Here is a 22,664-nt window from a genome sequence, read left to right as displayed (position 1 = left end):
GCTTCATTACAAATTCTTCCATCAAAGGATGTCGTATCAAGGCTATCATCGTTGCCTTGTTCTCATCACAAATGTAAGGCTGCCAAGCTATCACATCTTGCAATAATGTCCAAGAACGAGTCAACATACTGCACATTGTCGCCTTGGCATGCCTCCTCAATGCATCTGCCACCACATTCGCCTTGCCTGGATGATACGATATAGTGAAATCATAATCCTTTAAATATTCGATCCATCTTCTTTGCCTCAAGTTGAGATCCCTTTGCGAGGATATATACTTCAAGGACTTGTGATCTGTAAACACCTCGAATGTTGCACCATAAAGATAGTGTCTCCACATCTTCAATGCGAACACAACTGCTCCCAACTCCAAATCATGAGTGGGATAGTGTTGCTCATGGGCCTTCAACTGCTCTGATGCATAAGCCACTACACGGCCATGTTGCATCAACACACAACCAAATCTGATCCCCGAAGCATCAGTGTACACCACAAAACCAGAATGACTCGATGGAAGCGTCAAAATAGGGGCAGTAGTAAGCTTGACCTTCAAAGTTTGAAAACTCCTCTCACACTCTTCATTCCAGACAAACTTCACTCCTTTTCTCAATAGCTTAGTCATGGGCGTAGCTATTTTCGAAAAGCCTTGTATGAACCTGCGATAGTATCCTGCCAATCCCAAAAAACTTCTAACCTCAGTTACACTGCGGGGTGTTCTCCAGTCCTGAACAGCTGACACTTTAGCCGGATCGACGGATACTCCATCCTTCGAGATCACATGACCCAGAAAGTTTACTTCTGTAACCAAAATTCACATTTTGAGTATTTGGCGTAAAGCTTATGCTTGCGCAAAAGACCCAACACACTTCTCAAGTGGTCTCTGTGCTCCGCCTCACTCTCTGAGTACACCAAAATATCATCAACAAACACAATAACAAAACGATCCAAGAATTCTTGGAAAACCCGATTCATGAGGTCCATGAACGCTGCGGGAGCATTAGTCAACCCAAAAGGCATGACCCTGAATTCATAATGTTCATACCTGGTTCGAAAAGCAGTCTTGGAAACATCTTCTTCCCGTATCAAGAGTTGATGGTAGCTTGTCCTCAGATCGATCTTAGAGAAAACCTTTGCATTCTTAAGCTGATCAAACAAGTCTTCCATTCTTGGAAGCAGATACTTATTCTTGATGGTAACTTGATTCAACATACGATAATCTATACACAAGCGCATAGTCCCATCTTTCTTTTTCACAAACAATACAGGTGCTCCCCAAGGAGACACACTAGGTCGAATGAAGCCCTTATCTAAGAGCTCATGCAGTTGCTTTTTCAACTCTTCTAACTCTGCTGGTGCCATACGGTAGGGTGCCTTAGAAATAGGAGTTGTCCCTGGTAACAACTCTATCTTGAACTCCACTTCTCGAGTTGGAGGCAAACTCGACAATTCCTCAGGAAACACATCAGGATACTCACTCACCACGGCAACATCCTACAATTTCAACCGTTCAGCCTCATTGATCAACACATTGACCAAGAAGACAACGCTTCCACTTTCTATCCATCGCTTAGCCTTCAATGCAGACACCAATATCTTATCAGTTCGACTGGCCCTACGAGCATGAAATTCCACAGGCTGCATCTCATTAGTCAACATCTGTATCTGCTTCTTCCTGCAGCATAATGCGCATACAACCAATCCATACCCAAAATCACATCAAACTCACTGAGACCTAGGATCACCAACTGTGCGGGTAGGTGAAGTTGATGGATTTCCACGTCCACATCAGGAAGATACTCACGACACGACTCTTGAGCATGCATCGGGCTAACAACTTTTAAAACATACGGCATTCTTCTAGCGGACACTTCTAGTGAGGTAGCAAATTGACTAGATATAAAAGAATGCGTCGCTCCTGCATCAAATAACACTCTAGCAATATGAGAATTGACAAGTAAAGTACCTTCAAGGAGGTCGTGTGCCTGAAGCTCCTCCACAGTAGTAGCGTAGACACGTCCAGATGTCTGTCGTGCGCTAGAAGAACCGGCTTCAGGCTTCTTCGATTCTCTTTCTTTCTTCAACGGGCAATCCTTGATAAAGTGTCCCATACCTCCGCAGTGTAAACAAGCCCCAGTCACCCGGTAGCACGGCTTCCCGAGGTGCACACGAGAACAAGTGGGCACTTCTGAGAAGTCGGAGTGGCCACTGACCCCTGTGTGGCCTCACTACGGGTGGGCAGGTTCCGTCTGAAAGTTCGGTCATCCCGCCTCTCATAAGGCCTTGTCCTGCCCGCAAAGTGTTGGCGCTTTACCTGTGTCCGTCCACCTTATGAATGCTGGCCTGCTTTCTTCTGATGATCCTTCTGTGTCCTTACCCAATCTTCTTCTATGCATCGTGCCATTGTAACCGCCTCATCCAAGTCACGAGGTCTACTTGTCAACACTTTGCTTCGTAGTCCATCTCGCAGCCCACGCACAAACTTGCCCGCTCTGGCCTCATCTATAGTGTAAAGGTGTGGGCAATACACCTCCAAGTGCCGATATCATTTAGTAAAAAATTATTTGTTTGCTCTGTTTTCATGTTCCTTGATCAAATATAGAGTTATACGGTATTTCAAATGAATGAGAGTGTTTCAATAAACATCTTCTGATCTTTTAGCAAATGAACTGGGAAAATTATTTGTATTAAGTAACCAAAGAAACATACTTCTGCTTCTCATATTTAGGTTGTTGTTGATACTTCTTATATTTAGCTGATTGTTTTGCTTTCAAGTGGTTGGTAACAAAACTAGTAGGAGACTTCCTCTTTATGGAGATAGGAGAGGGTCTTTCCTCACACAGTCACACCTGGCTCTTCTTTTGTATCAGTTGGACCTTTCATAACTCTATTCTTCTTGATCTTGACTACGTTTCCCCTGAATATTCTTGTTGTCATTTGGCCTTTTAGTGTCACAAGGATGGTGCTGTCCAAGAATACTATTTAGTGTGCATACCTATGAGTGGGATGGAATATCAAAGCTTTCTTTTTTTCTTCTAGTGAATCTCTTTTTTTTTTTTTACACCAACATCTTGGTATATTTCAGAAATTAAATGTAAAACATAGCTGAGTGCTGGAAACTCTTGAATGATGCTTGATGACGATGTCAAACTATTTGTATGGTAATAAAAGTTTCAAAGCTGGGAGGTTTTTGGTTTTAAAAATAGGCACTGTTTAGTTGACTTAACCTGTGCATGTGTTGTTTAAATGCTTGGAAGAGAACGTCTCAAAGATATATGACACAGATCGGACACTCTCTTCACATTTTTGCTGCTCTTCCTCTGTAAGTAATACCCCTTTTCCCTCAAGCAACTGCTTATCTAGAACATCAATGATATCTTGCTGAGAAATTGCAGAACACCCCTTCCTTACCAGAAATCTGAGCAAGAGCATGAATACTGCATCTAGAAACAATGTCAGGACCAAACAAGAAGCCAAGAAAAAATAGAAAGGAAACAAAAAGGTAAAACATCACATAAAGGGCCAGTGATAATGTTCAGGTACCCTAGGGTAACTTTACAGGGACTGAGCAATAGTAGCTAAGGCTGTTAATGGGCTGGATTGGTAGCCCACTTGTTGCTGCACCTGACCCTAATCCCCCACGTAAATAATAATCAGGCCTAGCCCAGATTTTAGCTAGTTATACAGTGAAACATGAAAGAAACCATAGCAAACCTTTTCTCAACCCAAATCTAGAAAATTATAATGGAGTCAAAGTGGCGTTAAATATGGTCCATTCATATGTATGTACATGAGAACGATTTTTTTTCTGTCATCAAGTTCCCACTTCCCAGCAATATGATGAGTATTGCAAAACCAAATTAAGAAAATGACCAAGTGTGCTGTTATTCGCATCTGGTTTTCAGTACATGAACAGCACCACTTAACATCTTGCTGCTTAGAACGGAACTTCAATATGAGGGTTGTGATGCTAACTTGTTCACTGAATAAACAATAAAAGACCAGACTGCCCTCACTAATGAAACCATTTACAATACAAAACCTAATACATAAACACACAAAAAAGAACATAAGGGCTAGGTAAACACAAATGGAAAACCATGGACTTTGACTCTTTTACTAATTTAGAGGACTACTCATAGTCTCATATGTTTTTACACTTGCACTTCTGTACAGTGCATTGACTGTTTCAGCGCACGTTTCAATGGTTCAATATTTGAATCCACGGAGCACTATTTTTGTACACACAAAAGTGCTTTCTATTTAGATCAGATATCAAACTAAGTGGTTGTTTTCCAGCTGATGGTTAAATAATAATTCTCAGTGCGCATAGGGCCAAGTGCCTCTCGTACAATCAGATTCAGATGCCTAATATGTTTTAGCTGAACTTGGGTATAAAATTTAGCCGAAATTGATTTTAAACAAACTAGGCTCAGTTGTGTGTCAAGCTTTTTCAAATGCCTGAGTTTTATGAAGACATTTTTTGCTTTTGTAACTCACAAACTTAAGATATCCACTACTTAATGAGAAACCAAACAAAATCTTTTAATACATATTTCTTAATTTTTCTTCTAAATATACATTTTTTGTTTTATAACATGTTCATCTTTTACATATTTTGCTAAATTAAGTCAAAGTGGAAATGAAATGTATATATTGCGGATATTATTCTCGACCATGCAAACACACCCTCGGAATGTGCTTTTACATTCTACAAACCATAGACTGAACCAACTCAGTACTGTTTTTAGTTTTTTTGGTTACTTATTGCATGTTTTTGTGGTAGTTTTCAGTTCTCTAAGCATGCGTTTTAAATTCTGTGTCTGTTGTACGTTTTAATATTTTTGAAGTGTTCTGTAGTGTTCCTGCAGCATTTTCTTTTTTGTGGAGACATGCAGGAGCACATCTAAGAGGGGGGATGCTCATGAGAAAGTGTACATCTATGTGCTTGCTATCTTTATGTGTGAGTTTTTTGTGTTCTGGAAGACTTCACTTTGATGTCGCTGCACCTACTGTTTTATGTTTATTTGTCCTCTGTTGAATCATGTAGTCACAGATTGTCAAATCTAAACTATGATAGTGATAACCATGCAGGAAGGGACTTCAAAATCCAAAGTCCGTTTTCTACAAGACCTACATCTTTGTTCAAATTGCATATGCAAGTGTCCAGCTGGCCTTTAGCCTACTCATGCGCATTCCAGCTTGTCATAGGCTGACAAACCGATGTGATCAATGGCCTGTTAGGAGATTTATCAAGTGGATGCATCAGGTTTGGTTTCTCCATTGTTCTTCCCGTTGTATTTTCTATGGATCTCATTCATTTATTGTCATTCCTAACAACTGTTCTTTTCTGATTTGAGGAAAGGCATTATGTTGGACGAGGAATGTATGAGCGAACAACTGACTTTATCAAGTAGTCTATATTTTCCTGTGGAAATATCTTTGTATTGTGCTCAAACATGGAATATTGTTTTAGTTTGATTCTGTGTATATGAAGGATTTTTTAGGTGTATGGGTGTGCCCAAGATTAGGGTGGTTCTTTTGGCAGTTGTTTTGGCTTGTTTCAATAGTGTTGTGCTTCACAATGGCTATGTTACATAGGTACGGGTACATACCATTTAAAAAAAAAACTTGGGTACGACCATGCATATATATATATATATATATATATATATATATATATATAAGCAAAAAATAAGAATTCAAAGTTTAAACAAACAGAACAACACATTCATGAGTCCAAAAAAATAAAAGAATAAAAACCCTAATTTTTGGACAGGAATGGATTTGGTTAACGTTAATCATGTCAAAAAAAAAAAGAAGGATATGGTCCTGGGTATGTTGATCATACTCGGGACGTAGCATGGGCATACCGGTACCCGTACCGATGACGTACCCATATGGGTATGGATACCGCTCCATAAAAGCAATACTTGTGTGACTTAGCACAATGGTTATGTTCCACAAAATTGATTTTCAGATCCTTGATCATGTGCTCTACAAGGTGCATGTGGTTGTGCATAGATGCTTGCTAGGTCATTTTAGATAATGAAAAAATAGATCAATATAAACTTTCCATCATGAATATGTGCTTCAACAGGCAAGCGTGTCAGTGAGTTTTGATATCTGAGCTTCTATTTCTAAACCAAAATTTATAAACTCAGATTGCATTCTTTAGATGATTGTTTTGGATTCATTCAGGAAATTGCACTGGGATCCAGGGGTTATAGTTGGACTTTGTGAAGTAATGAATACTTATCTTAGGTTTGTATTAGGCAGCCACACAGCCAAAAGAGAAAATTTTAATCTTGAGGAGGAAGACAAATAAGACACAGTTTGGTCCTCTTTTTGACCTTTTTTTTGTCCTCGGTGTTTCTTTCTTGTTTCTGTTGCATAAATGTTTGGGTTTTGAGAATGCTTCCATTTTGATTCTTAATAGTGATGGCACTTCATTCTTTTGAAGCCCAATTGTGTGCAATTGGAATGTACATTTTCCTTGTACTCTTTTGGTTGTTAGGCACATTGGACTGGATGAATCCTTTTGGCTATTGTGAAGTCTGACTCTTTACTGTGTGAACTGGAACACAGTCCCATGAACAGGGTACTCATGTTTTTTCATATTGATAAAATGCAGATATATGATTTTCTAGCTTTGTGTATTTGGAGCAAAATTCTCATTTGCCTATTTCCTCCACGAAAGTAAAAGCAGATACCAATTGCTAACTGGTCGATGATGGTTCTTTTGTTTATGTTTCATCTGTCTTATTGTCTCCTTTTGATTGTTTCCTTTCCAACATATGCGGATAAAGCCATTGGTCAATCCTACAAAAATTATTATAAATCTTAATGGGCTAGAGTATTCGTGGCATGTTCTTGTATCAAAACGTGAGTTTTTGCTGCCTTTGTCTAGTCATAAAATACTTTCGAGGGATTAAACTAAGAAGGTAAAATGTTCTTGTGGCCTGCATAAGCTCACATGCCTAACAACAATGGAAACAATGCATCTGTCATGCCAATGTTGAAGATTGCTGCTCTTTTCCTGAATCCTTTTCTGCAGGCCTCACGATATGATAGTTCATCACTGATGTTGTTTCTGTTGTGTTCTGCTGCTAAGCAGGCTGCAGGCCAATTTCTCTCTGATTAATTTGTTATTGTATAAGTATTTTGTTCCACATAAATTTGGCTATTTTTGAATAATTTTGGGAGACAGTTCACACTAAATTCATACTTTGATTTCGTTTTTCTTTTCTGATGGTTACATTTCATGACGATTTTTTGGCAAGTACTGGAGTTTCTTGATTATTATAAACCTAAGCATTTTGTACTTTGGTATTCTTTTGCCTTTAAGAAACTTTTTTTTTTTTTTTTTTTTTGACAATGGACTTCAATTAGCTTGTGAAATTGAAGTTTATAATCATGTAGCCAGGGCACAAGACTGATCAAACTTTGCTGGATAGTCGTACATTTAGAGTTTAACAGAGTCCAATCCCGTAGTTGTCATTATCATGCACTTGATGATTTTACAAAACCCACCACATTGGATTGGTTTATCTCGGGCTTCCTTTGGGGAAGGATAAGAGCTTAACCTAAACCATTTGTAAAACTTTCAATCAGTTGAGGACTGAAACATTTATGGAAAATCATCACTATTAAACCAACCTTTCGTATAGAAGTTTCTAGGAGAGATGGTGAAGTTCATTTTTCTACCCAACCAACCTATGCTATTTTGCATTCACCTTCTTCTTTGGAGTAGAATTCCTTCCTCTTGGTGATATACCATTTGATGTTAAGAATTTTTGTAAAAGTGATAATTTTGAGTTTTGCTTAAAAACATTTTAAAAGTGTCTTTTCACACAATGATGTGGCTTTTCTTTATTCTTAGTACCTCCTTGAGCCTCAAGGAGGATAAAAATTCAAATTTTTGTTGCCAAACAATGGAAGAGGAAAACTGAAAAGATCTTGAATATGAGCAGTAAGGAAAGGTCCTGTGAAGTTGAGAAAGTCGAGACTAGGAAATGCTATTGACTCTGGTAATCAAGCATTCGCAAGGATTTAACAGGAAGATATCTTGAGAGGGAAGCCAAAATCCCTTTGTAAGATCTTGGCAGGTAGCAAAATGAGAGTTGAGAGATTGCTTTATCAGGTATCAAACGAGAACTGCGGGCAAATAGAACACCTTTCAGTAGTATCAATACAGTTACATGGATCGTAAATGCATGAATGTGATGTACCAAAAAATCTGCGGTTCCCAGTGGAATAGGTAACAAAGCTACTTTGCCGCCTACTGCTACTAAATCACCACCCCCCCAAGTCAAGCTGGTGCCCGCTGTTGCACCAGGAGCTGTTGCGCTAGGTGCTAAAGCTTGAGTGCTCGGGGCTTGTGTAGTTGTTCCTCTGGGTCAGTATTCAAGAGTACCGGGTAGGCATATAGGTGATTTATGTCTATACCGCGAAGATAACGACTAATGAACCTTTGGCTTGTTGAAAACCCACAAGGTGAAGTGGGTTGGATATGCGACAAAGCTACACATAACCACCAAAGCGATGGAGCTTCGTAGTAGTCTTTGGGGTGGTGAGGTATTCCCTCAAAGGTGAAGGTCGGCCTAAAAAAAAAATCAAGGAAAAGAAAATTTAAAGGCAAAAGCTGAATGCAAAAGAAAGAAAAAAAAAGAGGAAAAAAAAGCAAAAGGTGTATGCCAAGAGATGAAAGGCATGAAAGGCGTGAAGGTTGAACTCGCGAGAATTGAATGTGAAAATCTTTGGTGGATGTGTGGTCCTAGGGTCAATATCTTCTCCTATTTTTGATTACCTAAGACGCTGAGGATGATTCCGTTATGTTCATATTTTGGAAATTGAAAGGCATCCCTTCTAGAGATTTGACGACATTGACGCGAAATGAATCCTAATGCTTGTACGGTAGGTGCTATGTGTAAATGAATACCATATTATTTGGACAACACGAGCACTCATGATTATTAGTTAAATTGATCGTTTTTGAACTATTTCAAACTAAAAACTTGACATCTCTAGTCATAGGAGGAACTAATCAATTTCCTTTGGTCTTGAAATATGTTTGTTATTTCATTCCCAATCCCCTTTGTCCTTCAAAGATGTTGGCTATTCCATTACCAAACCATTAGTCCATTCATGGAATAGATGAAGCTCCTCGAACCTAGTCAACTCATGTTGAGTGTGACGAATTCCATTTTCTTTGTCTCAAGAGATGCATATCATTGGGGACAAGTGATTAAGCCTGGCCCATTATTCCATCTTAACCGAGTGTCTTCAACATAACCCAGACTTAGGGTTGAGATTGTCATGGAACATCTCTTATCTCTTTTCAAAAGGACCAATCAATTTTTGAAAGGTTGTATTCATCGAAGTTGCATGGGTTTTGGGTTTTATGTCCTCAGGTCCTTCATGGTTTTAGACGAGGATAATGCTCAGATTCTCTTCTATCATGTTAGTGTCAGGTTAGTTGAATAGATCCTTTAGTTAGCTATTGCACGTCCAGCGGTTAAAGTCATTGGTTTGTTTGTATTCAGTAGGATTCGATTTTGATTTAATTTGATTATTTAGTTTTGTTGAGTTTGGCAATTGTTTTCTACTTTAATGGTTTCCTATAGTGTCATGTTTGGTTTTCACTTTCATTGTGACATGGGTTGTTTAGGTGCTTTATTGTCTTAGGTTCTTGGTTTTCCTTTTTCAATGCCTTGTCGGTGGCCAATGTCTGTTTCCTCTCCCCTTTCAACTCTTCCACTAAATTATAGATCCTTCAGTGAGACACAATTACAAGCAAGCAGCTTTGGTGTCTATCACAATCGCTTTGGTGGACCAACCAACAAGAGAGAGAGAGAGAGAGAGAGAGAGAGAGAAAGACCTGATGTTATTGTATGTGTATTTATATGAATAAATTTTGTATTATTTAACGATCTTTAGTTTTGTATTATTTTGTCCGTCTTTTTGTGACTGTATATAATCATGTATATGTTTATATATGTGACTGTATATAATAATATTTTGGTTGCATTTTATTAGCTTTTACATTTTTATTTTTTATTTTTTATTTTCATTTAGAGCGCTTAGTCCAGCCTAGGCATGCTTAAGCTCTAGGGTCTAGAAATTTGCCTCGGCTCCGTCTAGTTCTCTAGTCACATACATTGAGGCACTTGAGAATGTAGCACTCGCAACACCTATGAAAAGGCCAAGCATGAAGGCAGTTGGCAAAGACTTGGAATAATGGGGTGGACATCAGATGTTGAATTGGGCCAATGATGGAATGGCCATTCGATAGCAAGTTAGCGACTTAGCAGGTTGGCATGGCCTGGTGCTAAGGGCTTGGCCATGCTACATTGAGGTATGATTCATGATAGCATGTGGTGTAGCAAATTTTGGAGTGTCTGTACACATGTATTATGTTTTTAAAGCCCTAGCTTGGGTTGCCTAAGTGTGGAGATGGGGTTGTGCCTTAAGTTCGCTGAAATTTTGTTGGCTATGTACTTGAAACCTTTTTTAGCTTTGAAGGGAACATCAGCTGCTCAGCTTTCGTTAGGTTTTGGAGAGCCTTAGACTATATGGATGCAGTTCTTTACAGATAGTGCTGTATATACCTCAATATGTTTCATACAGGTCGGTTTTTGCTTGAAATTTGTTACACATTTGTATGTGCATGGTAGAATTGATAACTGTTCAGGATAGATGAGGTGGGGTATCGAGTTGAGTGTCTCCTCGACCCCAATCGTGCATTAGAAAGCATCCTATAATGATAACTGCATAGGACAATTACGAGCCAATCATAGATCGAGACTAGTCTCTGTGGTTTGGCTAAGTTTTTCAAAGAGGTGATTGATGTAATAATTGATGTGACTGATGTGATAATTGATGTGAAGGTTGTGTTTTGTTGCATACACATTATCGCGGGCAATGATGCAAATGAATTAATTAGAGGGTAATTGTACCCGTATTGTATGATGGCTAACTATGACTGTTATGTTATATGTAGACCTTGTGTGGAGAAAATTGGAGGTGTGGGTGCACTCGTCAAGTGAACCAACTTCATGAGCTAGCCAGTCATTTTGTGAATGTGCAATTGTAATGTTAATAATGAAAGAATAAGGGATGAGAGGCCAGTGGGTTGTGGCAATGTGTTTGGGAGACGTCCTGCTTACTGGTCTCGCCTGTTCGGAGCGCAGGCGATGCAAGGCCCCAGGGTACTGTTGTGTGTTGTGCTTGGAGCGTTAGGCTCCCGCCTTCCCAACCTGGGTGTCAAATGGGAAGGTTGAGTATCTCTCCTTGAAATTCATACATCCATGGATGAATGCTCTACCGCTGCAACGGGTGAATGGATCCATACTGTTCTGGGCCACCACGGGGGTTGTCTCTCAGCTATAGGCCGCCCGCAGTATGCACGTGCTTGTGTTTGCACCCACAGGAACTGTCAATTCACTAAAGTTAATAAAATGAAATGTATATGATTGATATGCATGAAAATGTTATGAATAAAATGATATGTTTGTTCATGCCATGTGAATTGAAAACGTGTTACTATGGCTATTGAGTGGCCTTTACATGTCGTGGTCTATGTCAGGGGTCCTCTTGGCAAATGATGTGGCTATGCCCTAACACAGCATGATAATAGATTGTTTTTATGATTGCTCTTGTAATTGATCCCTACCTAAGAGGGTTTGGGATTTTCCTAGCTTGTTGTCATACTGTGAAAGCTAAGCCTTCTGTTGTTTCATTTTTCAGGTTTTGGCGGACTAGGGGCAGCAGGTTGAGCAGATGGTTTCACTCACATCCTACTGGAAAGGTTTTGGGTCTTTTGTAGTGCCGGAGCATCTTATTTTGATTGTATTGATGTCTTGTTTTTGTTAGACATCAATTATATGTTTTGGGGCATTTTTGTCATACACTTAGATGTGATTTTGTATGAATCAAAAGTGTTATATGAATGAAAGTTCGCCCCATTGTTTTTAATGGCATAGCTCCCTCTTTTGAATTGTTGTGTCGTCACACTTCAACGCTTTATGTTAACAAAAAAAATGTGTTTGAGGGTCAAAAAGGTTGGGGTGTGACATAAGTGACCACTTTAACATCTTTGTCCATTGGAGTTGTTCTTATTATTGTAGTTGTCTAACACTTCCAATATTGTTTAGGTGTAACTGAAACCTTTTTTAGCGTAACTGAAACTTTCTTAATTTTTGTGTAATTTTTCATCATGTAGATAATATATTCTTTTGCTGATAATATAAATTAATTTTTTTATTATTATTATATATATATATATAATTGTTAATAAAAATGGCAACAAATTAATTTTTTTATTATATATATATATATATATATAATTGTTAATAAAAATGGCAACAAATTCATTTCTGAAAGAGATTACTTTGTGTCACCAAAGAAATGGGGCTTGGTTTTTTTAAATATGTTTTTGCCATTTTATATATAAAAAATGAATATTTTTATTTCTCTTTAGTGTTTTTTTCACAAAATCGTTTAACTTTTAAACGGTGAGTGGCAGTTATATTTGATATTTTATCTTCCAAATGTTAGACATTTTTCTAAATAAATTTCAAAATATAAAATTATGAAAGATTAAATGCGCACTCTTTGTTGCACCTCATATGGGCCCTTTTACACGTAATATCTTATTATGAAAGTGGAAGTAAGTTGCCTAGAAATCAAGAAAAATTAAAAATAATAAAAAATGAAATTTTTTTCCACATTTTGCTTTCATTCTTTTGAAAATGTTGACTATATATATTTTGCATTTCACTACCAATTTGGTTGAATTGCTGAATCGCCCAATCTATGGAAATGACAACCCTACCGATCCGATTCAAGTTCCATTTTGTACAAACACTGAAGTGGGAAGAAAAAAAAAATTAAAATCTAATATTTACAAAATTATCTTCTTATCTAGATTTTTCTCCAAACACAACACAAGTTTGGAATGTCGTTCCTCTGTATTCTTATCTTTGATGATTTTTTGTTAATTTTTAGGCTGATATTATATTTTATAACTTAATGTCATAAGTTCCTAGGATGCATCTATGTTAATAACATGTCATATTTATTTACCCACAAATAGTTTTCTCCCAGAAGAAGAAAAAGGACCCTGATTTATTGCAAGATTTGTTTCTCACAAAGTGTTGTGCTAGTGGCAACGAAATTTGAACAATTTCAATAATCTTCATTAATGCTCAAAGATTTTTTTTCATTCTTAACTGCACAGGCTCTGACACGGAAACCTGCTTTACCCGTCTTCCTGAACAGGCTTGGCTTTATTTTATCAGAATTAGAAACACCTCAACTTTCTTTCTTTCTTTTTTCAATTTTTTTTCTTAAAATGAATTAGAAGGCGCTGCTTAATTCCTTTTTTTGCTCCATCTAGACAGCCTTCCTCTCCCTATAAATTGCCTATTTAGAACCCATTCTTCGCCAAGCCATTTCTTCAACTCAAGTGCGCTTCGTCTTTAGAGGAAAATGGCTCAGGGATTGAGCTTGCTTGCCTTGTTTCTGGTCTCTCTCCTCTCTATCCAACCCACAAATAAGTAGTAGCAGTAGCAGTACTTGTTGGTGTTGTTGCTAAAATATTAAAAAACTCATAATCTATCTCATCATTCAACAGTCAAGCTTTAGCATGTGGTTGGGAAACAATACTCTTGAATGCTTTTTGGAGACAAGATGTGTGTTTGGATGTCAGCGGAAACTACGCTTTTACTCACTCAAAGAGAAGATACAATAGAAAGCCTGATTGATACTTTAAAGGATTCACGTCGACAATGGACATGCAGGCACCATGCTCACAGAGATTGTATGCAATCTCCATGCCGGAGTAACCACATCCCACAACCAAAACCTCTATTGCCACCTATGTAACCCTGGCCTGTAGGCTGTAAACTCGGCCTTGGAGGGAAAAGTGGGCATGAACTTGGGGTACATGGCATGTGGGGAATATGGGAGAAACTCTTGGCCAAGTGCAGGCTGAGCCCGTCATCGACACAGTTCCTTGAGAGGGAGATGGAGGCAGGTGTGGGATGTTTGGGCGATTGCCCACGCGAGTGTTTATTTTCATGTTGGTACTTCAAGGTCATTCTTCTCATTTACATATTGATACCCTTTACAAATTTAAAATATCTAACTAGCACCCTTCAGCCAGAAATTTCTGTCAGCTTCACCCCCGGCTGATCAGAACTTCAAGCAGGTGGGAGGGAGACATCAAAGCATGACCTTCATAATTACATACATATAGCACTTCTAGAATAGCCTTAATCATCATCATATACCATGATGAAAATGTAATTAGTGTGTTTCTCTAGAAACCTGAAAGTTATTTTCCCCTTCCTCCTCTTCAAAAAAGTTGATGCAGATGATGTGAACATGAACCTACATAGAATATAAGGAGAAGTAAAACTCTACAGTTCTAGTGTCCTATAAAAAGTCAAGATTCAATGTATATGAGATGTTGCTGTAGAGTAAAACGAGGCACATTTCCCTCAGGTGTTCCCTTGTTCCAGTTATGGCATTCTTTGCAACTTAGTATTGCTAAACAAGTTCTTAAGTAAAGAATATGCCTATTCTTTAGTGTCCCATTATACTCAAACATGACACATTATACCAACCAATATTTCTCTTTAGGTAGCTATTCTGAACTAATTGCAAGAAAATATACAGATTGAGGTTAATCATCAATGTTGTTTTCCATTACACTGTCATAATCCTGCCTTTCCTTTTATGGCTCCTCCCCGTATGGAACATTGCTACACCTAGCCCTTGTAGTAGCAGTTACTGATAGTTCCGTCCCCACCTTTTTTAAATTTTATCCTTACACATAAGGTGGATTACTGTTAATTCCTTATTTGGTGACTCTACTGTAGATCTCACTCCTAATTTGATTCATATATACAGGAAACCTAAACACTATAGGACATTGCAATGAATTCTGGATATATAATCAGTATTTTTATTTCCTGTGGGGGCCGGCCATACCAAAATGCAGTGCAATAACTTAGTGAACTTCATAAATATTTAACAGAACTAATAGTAGAGCAATGTCTATGTCTGAGAGAGATTTAATTGATCAATGTGATAGCTCGTAATAACCCATAGTGGAAAGAAGAGAGAACCGAGACAGAAGCAGAAGGAGATAAGCTGAGTTGTAATAGAATCAAAAGCTTGCTGCTTTTTCCTCTTTTCCTCCCCCTTGAAAGCTCGCCACCATTAATTCTTTAGGTAAAAGAAGCGTATGATTCATATGCCAACAAGTTCGTATGCCAAATTAGTGAAAGAACAACCAAAAGGGTTGGTCACAAAGACTCGCGTTGAAAAAACATGGCCACTGTAGTCTGTACATATTTTTCAATAGGTTGAGTCCTGTTTTTGTGGCAAGTTTATTATATTAAAACTGGTTCACTACAAATTTCACTTTCACAATTTATCGCTATTTTGAAGCACATCCCTTTAGGCTTTAAATGGTTTTGATTAGTAAACCCGAATTAATTAAACTCATGGGCATACTTATAAAATAATATTTTTATATGGGGCAAGGCACTTAGAAACCTGGCTTGGAAATCCACTACCTTTTTTTTTTTTTCTGTTCAGCTCGTACTCCATTCTTTAAAATGCTCAGTGGATTATTCATCTTCACGTTTTAAGGAATTGAGCATGCCATGAATACAAAAAAAAAAGGTAGTGGATTTCCAAGCCAGCTTTTTAAGTGCCTTCACGTGCTTACTGAAAAATGTTATTATAATACAAGGTATGCCCACTAACTTATTTAATTCGGGTTTAACAACATCCATTTAAGGGGATGTGCTTCACAATAGAGATAAGCTATCCAAGTGAAATTTGTCCTGAACCAGCTTTGTCTACAGTCAACCAACCCCAAATAATAACGAACAGACTTAACCTATTGAAAAATATGTTCAGCAGCCGTGCTTTTCCAAGGCAAGTCTTTGTGCCCCTCTTGGTTGTTCTTTCACTAATTTGGTATATGAACTTGTTGGAAAATGGATCATATGCTTTCTTTACCTAAAAAGTAATGGTGGTGAGCATTATTCGACTTGTGAACGATCAGCAAATGAAAAATCCTTGAAGGGGGAGGAACAGAAGATAATGCAGCAAGCTTTTGATTCTATTATGACTTGGCTTTTCTCCTTCGGCTTCCCGTTTCGGTTTGCACTCCTTTACCTATCTAGTTATCTAGTTGATCACATTAAATCCCTTGGACATAGACTGTACTCTACCATTAGTTCTGTTAAATATCCATAATGTTCATTAATTAAGTTATTGTACTCGCTTTGAGTATGGTTGGCCCCTCATAAGAAATAATATAACTAATTATATGTCCATAATTCTTTGCAATCTCCTATTGGTCAGGTTTTATCCTATATACGAATGGGGTAGGAGTGAGATCTCTGATAGGGTTACCATGTTAGGATCTTAACATGGTAATCCACCTTATGGGGTAGGGATGGACTTTAAAAATGGTAGGGATGGAAATTTCAATAGCTGCTCTATAAGGGGGTGTTTGGACAAAGTAACATTACGAAAGTGTCACAGGAATTTGTCCCCAAAATTAAACTTATTTATGGAACTATGAGTCGTATTGGTCCATAAATCTACCTCAATTTTGGGATAGATTCATGATGCACTCCCAACTCATGCCTAGTGGAATCAGGGCATGGCCCAACGAAGCCAGAGACAGCTATGAGGAGTCACCATGCCTTTTTTTTACTTTTTTTACACTTAGGTAATTTCAAAAAAAAAATTAAGGGAAGATTGGAGGTATTTTAGGAAATTAAATGTTTTTGACATTTGAAATAAAACCAAGGGTAATTTAGAAAATCAATGGCATTTTGAAAATGAAAATAAATGGCAACCTATGGAATTTCCATGATGCATTAAATTTAGCGCTCAATGAGATCTGAAATGAAATTTTGTATTTGGATTACTAGTTTTGGATCTGAATGTGATTATTTAGATCTGGATGGAATTTGGGATCCAAAACAGATAGTTTGGATCTGGAAGTGTTGATTTGGACCCAGATAGATCCGAAACTGAGGCTTTGGATTGAAATTGATCTGAAAGTGACATTTTGGATCTGAACAGATCCAAACGTGATATTTTGGATTTGGATGGATCCAAAAGTGATATCTTGGATGCAAATGGATCCTAAAGTAATGGTCTGGATTTGGATGGATCCGATAATGTTAGTTTGGATCTGAATGAATCTGAAAGTGATAATTTAGATCATAATGGATCTAAAAGTAATATTTTAGATCCGGATGATCCAAAAGTAATATTTTGGATCTGGATGGATCCGAAAGAAGTGGTTTGGATATGGATAGATCCAATGTATCCGAAAGTGTTTTGGATCAGGCCCACACCTGCCTGCTCATGCCCGGACTTGCATTAGTTGAAATGGTTTTTCAAAAGAAGACCATTTTCTTCTTTAAGACCCATTATGAGTTAGGCCTTTCCCTGACTGATTCAATTTCACTGAATCCATTTTGAGTTCATCTTTTCAATACTTGAGTTCTTTTGGACATTAAAAAGTTGCTTTGATGATTGCACCGTAGTTAGATCACGTCATATGTTGAATCTTCATATAATGAATAATCCTAATTTCATGACATTCACAATATGATTCCTTATTTGTTGCTTAGTTTCTGAATTAATGTGGGATTATAGGCTGAAGATCTCAATTCTTTCTAACTGAATAGATATTTGAAAAGGGAAGCCGTGACAAAAACTACGTCTTCTTGACTCTAAAAGAATGCAGCAGCCATGGCTGGAGGCAAGATGGCAGAGGATTGAAAGCATCTGTTAATGGAAGATGTCAAGTCCAACGAGTCTGGTCAGTGGCTGTCTCCAAGCTATGAAGTTCTTGCTACTGCCAATAACAGTAACATGGCAATGAACTCTGGGTTAACAAATGATGATCACAGGTATACTTCCAGCACAAGAGTTGGAAATGAGCTTGGATCTGGAAGGCCTCAGCTGCACATATAGCAGTTCGAGGTTTTTGTTGTCACCATGACCATGTATGGTATATGGGGCTATGCATTCAGCAATGATAAAGTTGCAAAGTATGTAGCAGATGTAATGCCATTTCTTGCGATGGCAACTTTTGAGGATGGAATTGGATGTGTTTACAAGTTAATTTACTAAATGCTTTTCCCTATTCAGTTTTACAGTGAAAGCACCAATTGTTGGTCATGGATGCATCACATAAATGTAACATCTAATGAATGCTTAGCACTTATAATTTGCTGAACATAAAAAATTATGTAGAAAAACACCATAAGAACAGGTAGATGAGAAATCTTTTTCTGACATATCAGCTTAGATAAACCTGTCATAGTTCTGAGCGTAGGTTATCGGTCCCCATCCCCATACGCAGGAAGTCCTTATGTAGCCATTTATTATTTCTGTTGGCTTACACTACTTTTTTTCTTATCGGAGTTGAATAGGGCACTCAAGAAAGGGGTTATTTCAAACGACAAATCTGAACTAGACATTTACCATCACTCTATGAATCCAGTAAAATGGGACAAGGAATCTGATTGGGCCTCTACTCAGTCTTGCTTGCACTTTCTGAATAACTTGTGCAAATTATGGTACACAGTTATATAAAGACTTTCTGAATAATTTGTATGAATTATGGTGCACAGGACTTGTGCTGGTAGAGAATTTGAATCAAACCGACCTATTGACACCCGTGGTACCACCCAAAACAAGTGATTTCAAATTTGTGTCTTCTCCTTTTAAGTTTATTCACTTAAGAATGTATGTTCAATTAGCTTTTCGTTTAATTTTTTATGAACATTAAAAGAATAATATATTGTTTAGCGTGTGACTCTTGCATGTTAAATGGAAACGAATGGTTGCTAGTACTGCCATATTATTTAGCAAAACAAACACATGTGCATACGTTTGTACTTAAATGAGTGACCAAAGCATGAATTTTAGGCTTGGGCTATATCCAAGGGATAAATTTCTGTGAGAAGAGAAACGTAGAGGAAAAGGGATGTTTTCTCTTGCATATATGTCGTGGAGGCACATTGGATATCACGGATGATCTGCCTTAAAAGCATGCTGCTGTGTCATGATGGAGCTTAATTTGGCAAATATAGTTTCATTATGTTCATTACTTATACATAAAGTGCATTCTTGTTGTAGTATTGGAGGGGCAAGTTGTCTAGAATTTCAACTTTGAGCATGGCTTATTATCATTTTAATTTCATTTTTGTAAATGCACATGCTTAATGGTTTTGTAGAATTATGAATCATTTTTAGGTTGTGTAATGTTGTTATTAGTGTTGACCACTTCTTGTTCCAATTCCACAGCTAGCGAAAATGGCACACTCTTTTAAGTATCAAAGTTATCATGTAAATGTGAATTGTCAGCAGTCATTTTTATGGTAAAAATGGTCCAAATTCAAGGATGTTATTTTATGGTTGTCTAAATTATGTACATATCGGTATGTATTGAATTGTTAGTTTGCAATACATCAATGATTGGCATTGTTCAAGACATGCTATTTGTTAGAATATCAACCCCCATTCTTTAGACCGTTTAAAATCGTTTTGAAGATTCTTACAATCCAATGGAATTTAGAAACTTGAATGTTGAAAGGTGCATTTAAAAACTTGAAAATTTAGCAAAGATTTACGAAAAATACTAAATCAAATCCACAAAATTTGAAGATCTCACAAGAAATTGAGAAAATTCAAAGAAAATCAAAGCATAGGAATTTGAAGTCAATTTACAAAATTTTGGAAAACTTAGAAAATTCTTTCAAAGATTTATATAGACATAGTAACATTCTTGATATGATTTCAAAGATTCATAAGGGTTTTGAAAATAATTTACAATAAATTAGAAAACCACTCATTTTGTTGTGTATCTTGACTATGTTTGGATCGAAGAAATAGAAGAGAGTTCTAATCCGTTCACAGAATTGGATTTGGGATTTTGTCCTAAAATTTGGATCAGATGTCTAATCTGATCCGATCTCTGACAGATTTGGATCTATGACAGAGGTCAAATCTAATCCAATCTACAATGTTAAACAAGTTTTACTAATTTGGGTGCCGATAGCACCACCAGCCATCTGCGGTCGATCTCTCGTTCGCCAGTGACTCTAACGGCCATTCCCCATCAGGTATTTCAATCTCTCTCTCTCTCTCTCTCTCGCGCGCGCGCGCTCTTTGATCTCTTTCCGGCTCTTTGTGGCATGCGGATTCTTGCTACCCATCGCTGGACTCTCTCTCTCTTTCTCTCTCTTTCATATTACCAACCGTTTGGGACTGGGGCCTCTGGTCCGACATCCCAAAATTGACCGTTGGGTATCAGGGAATAAGGTCTCCTGTCGGCATCTCCAAATCTCCCCTGGGACTGGGTTGTCTTGCCTAGCATCCCTAAAATGATCCTCGTGCATCAGGAAGACTGTCCCCTGCATGATTCCCCAAATCCTCCAACCGACCGGTAGAGAGTGGAGAGGCTCGGGTTGAAAAATATCCGAGCAAAATCATATACCACCTTTTGAAAAAATAAAGGAAAATTTAGTGTTGAACTATTTATCTCGTTACATGCTTGTCTGGGATTTGTCATATTGATATGAGCCCGATAGAGGCCAATGCTGGGGCCCTTAGCTTGTATATGTATATGGTCCTGTGTTCTTCTTGTCTGTTTCCTTTTTCTGCTTTTGAAGAAGGAATCAAGTATTATTGTATTGGCAAAGATATTCTACTTGCTTAATTAACACATCCCTACAAGCGTAACTTTATCTCAATAAGATTAAGCTGGTCTTTCAACTCATCAAATCATGGCCCTATTAGACAGTTCGTAGGAATTTTGCTAATTGCTCTTTTGGATCATGACCTAGCAATCTTGACTTTGATTTCTTTCCTTACTACCCTTTCTTTAACAAAATGAAAAATCTAGTCCAACAGGTTTCATAAGGTTAGATTAACTACTAAATATGTGGAACTGAGATTGATGCATGAATTGATAGGGCTTCATTAACAAAGTAGTAATATTGAGACTGGTTAAAGTTATGTATTATATAGCTGCTACTAAGCAATGATATGATGTGACATCCTTTAACTCTCCTTCTCTTGCTTTTGATAGTGAGACATTTGGAGCAGGTTAGGAAATGACATGTTTGACATCTTTATATGAGCTATAATAAAAATATTTCAGATATACTTCTTTAAGATAGTATTACACTTGACCCACATTTCGCCTTGCTGTACTCCCAGTGCACTCAAAAGTAGCTCTCGACTCCGGATAGAAAATCTTTAGAGTTTTCTTGCACGGCCATGGGGAGGTGGCAATAGAAAATGAAAATAAAAATGAAGGATTACATACCTCGAATATAGATGAGCCTCCTCCTTTGAATGATCTTAGGATCGCCTCTGAAAATATCCCTCCAAAAGGTCTCCTCGTGTTCTCTTGAAGAGTTTGAACTTGGAGAATCTTGCTCTCCAGGTTGGAAAAGAGGAAGAAGGGAAGAAGAGAGAAATGGAAAGAAGGAGCTAAAAAAAATCAAGATTTCAAGTGGAGAAGCTATGGAGGTTCCCCTAGGGTTCGCTTATGCCAAAGAGGGAGGATTGTTGGGGTATTTATAAAGAGTTTTGAAGCCAAAATTCAAAATTTGAATTTTTTGAATTTAACAAGATTTACATGCAAGTTTCAAATATTTTTGAATAATTTAATTTTTTAGGGTTTTGACTAAGTGGGATTTATCACTAGTCCGTTAACACCCCTTTGGGGTGTCGGCAGGGCTAATGCCCACCAAAAAAGCTGAAAACCGCCCCAAGGGTCGGTTTTTGCAAGAAAATGGGGAGGTCCCAGCGTGCCAGGCACGGGCAGCGCACAGCGCACAACGCGCTGCGCACATTTGTGCATGAAGGCGCGTTCACACGCGCCAGTGCGTCGGCATGCAAAATAAAAAATAAAATAAGATCAAATAAAATCAATAAAAAAGGTTGCTTATATAAGAAGCATAAAAGATTTTTTATTTAAAATATGTACCAGTGCATCGGCATGCAAAATAAAAAATAAAATAAGATCAAATAAAATCAATAAAAAAGGTTGCTTATATAAGAAGCATAAAAGATTTTTTATTTAAAATATGTAAAAAAAAGGTTTTTGTTATAAATGGATGGCCAACTCTGTTTTGAGTGACTTCCAGCTAGTTTTAAATCAGGATCGAGTTCAGTTGCTCGCTGGTGCATTCTAGTGAATAATTTAATCTCAAAAACACGTTTTGGTGTCAAGACGAGATATAAAATAAAGGGGAGATTTGTGCGGGCGCGTGCAGTGCTCGATATAATCAAATTTTATCGTTTTGATATCGACTTTGGATTTTGAGTTTGAAATTCTCGACTTGGATCTAAACTTGGGCTTTCGATCTAATTCAGATCCAAGAGTTGGATTTTGGGTTTGAATTTTGTGTCTAAAATTGGGTTTGAATTTGAATTTTGTGTTTGGGATCGGATGAGGGTTTAGAAATTCATTTTTTATTGAATAGTTGTGAATTTATTTTGGGTTTAGGATTGGACTTAAGACCCAGGAATTAATTCCAGATGAAATAATTAAGATTTGAATGAAAATGAAATACACCTCTTTTTGGAAAAATTTGGGGTGA

At 37.6% G+C, this 22,664-nt stretch overlaps 1 long non-coding RNA gene across 1 annotated transcript; it reads left to right on the top strand.

Annotated features, from left to right (window-relative positions):
* Window positions 1-3,411: 3,411 nt before the first annotated feature.
* On the top strand, window positions 3,412-5,544 carry LOC116267844 (uncharacterized). Its single transcript, XR_007572171.1, has 4 exons — window positions 3,412-3,499; window positions 4,896-4,960; window positions 5,092-5,266; window positions 5,363-5,544. It is a non-coding gene; the product is annotated as an uncharacterized LOC116267844 (long non-coding RNA).
* The last annotated feature ends 17,120 nt before the right edge of the window (window positions 5,545-22,664 follow it).

This window comes from Nymphaea colorata, unplaced genomic scaffold (genome assembly GCF_008831285.2).
Source record: "Nymphaea colorata isolate Beijing-Zhang1983 unplaced genomic scaffold, ASM883128v2 scaffold0001, whole genome shotgun sequence".
NCBI lineage: Eukaryota > Viridiplantae > Streptophyta > Magnoliopsida > Nymphaeales > Nymphaeaceae > Nymphaea > Nymphaea colorata.
Note: the sequence above shows the minus strand (reverse complement) of the source record. Positions and strands in the feature narration are given on the sequence as shown.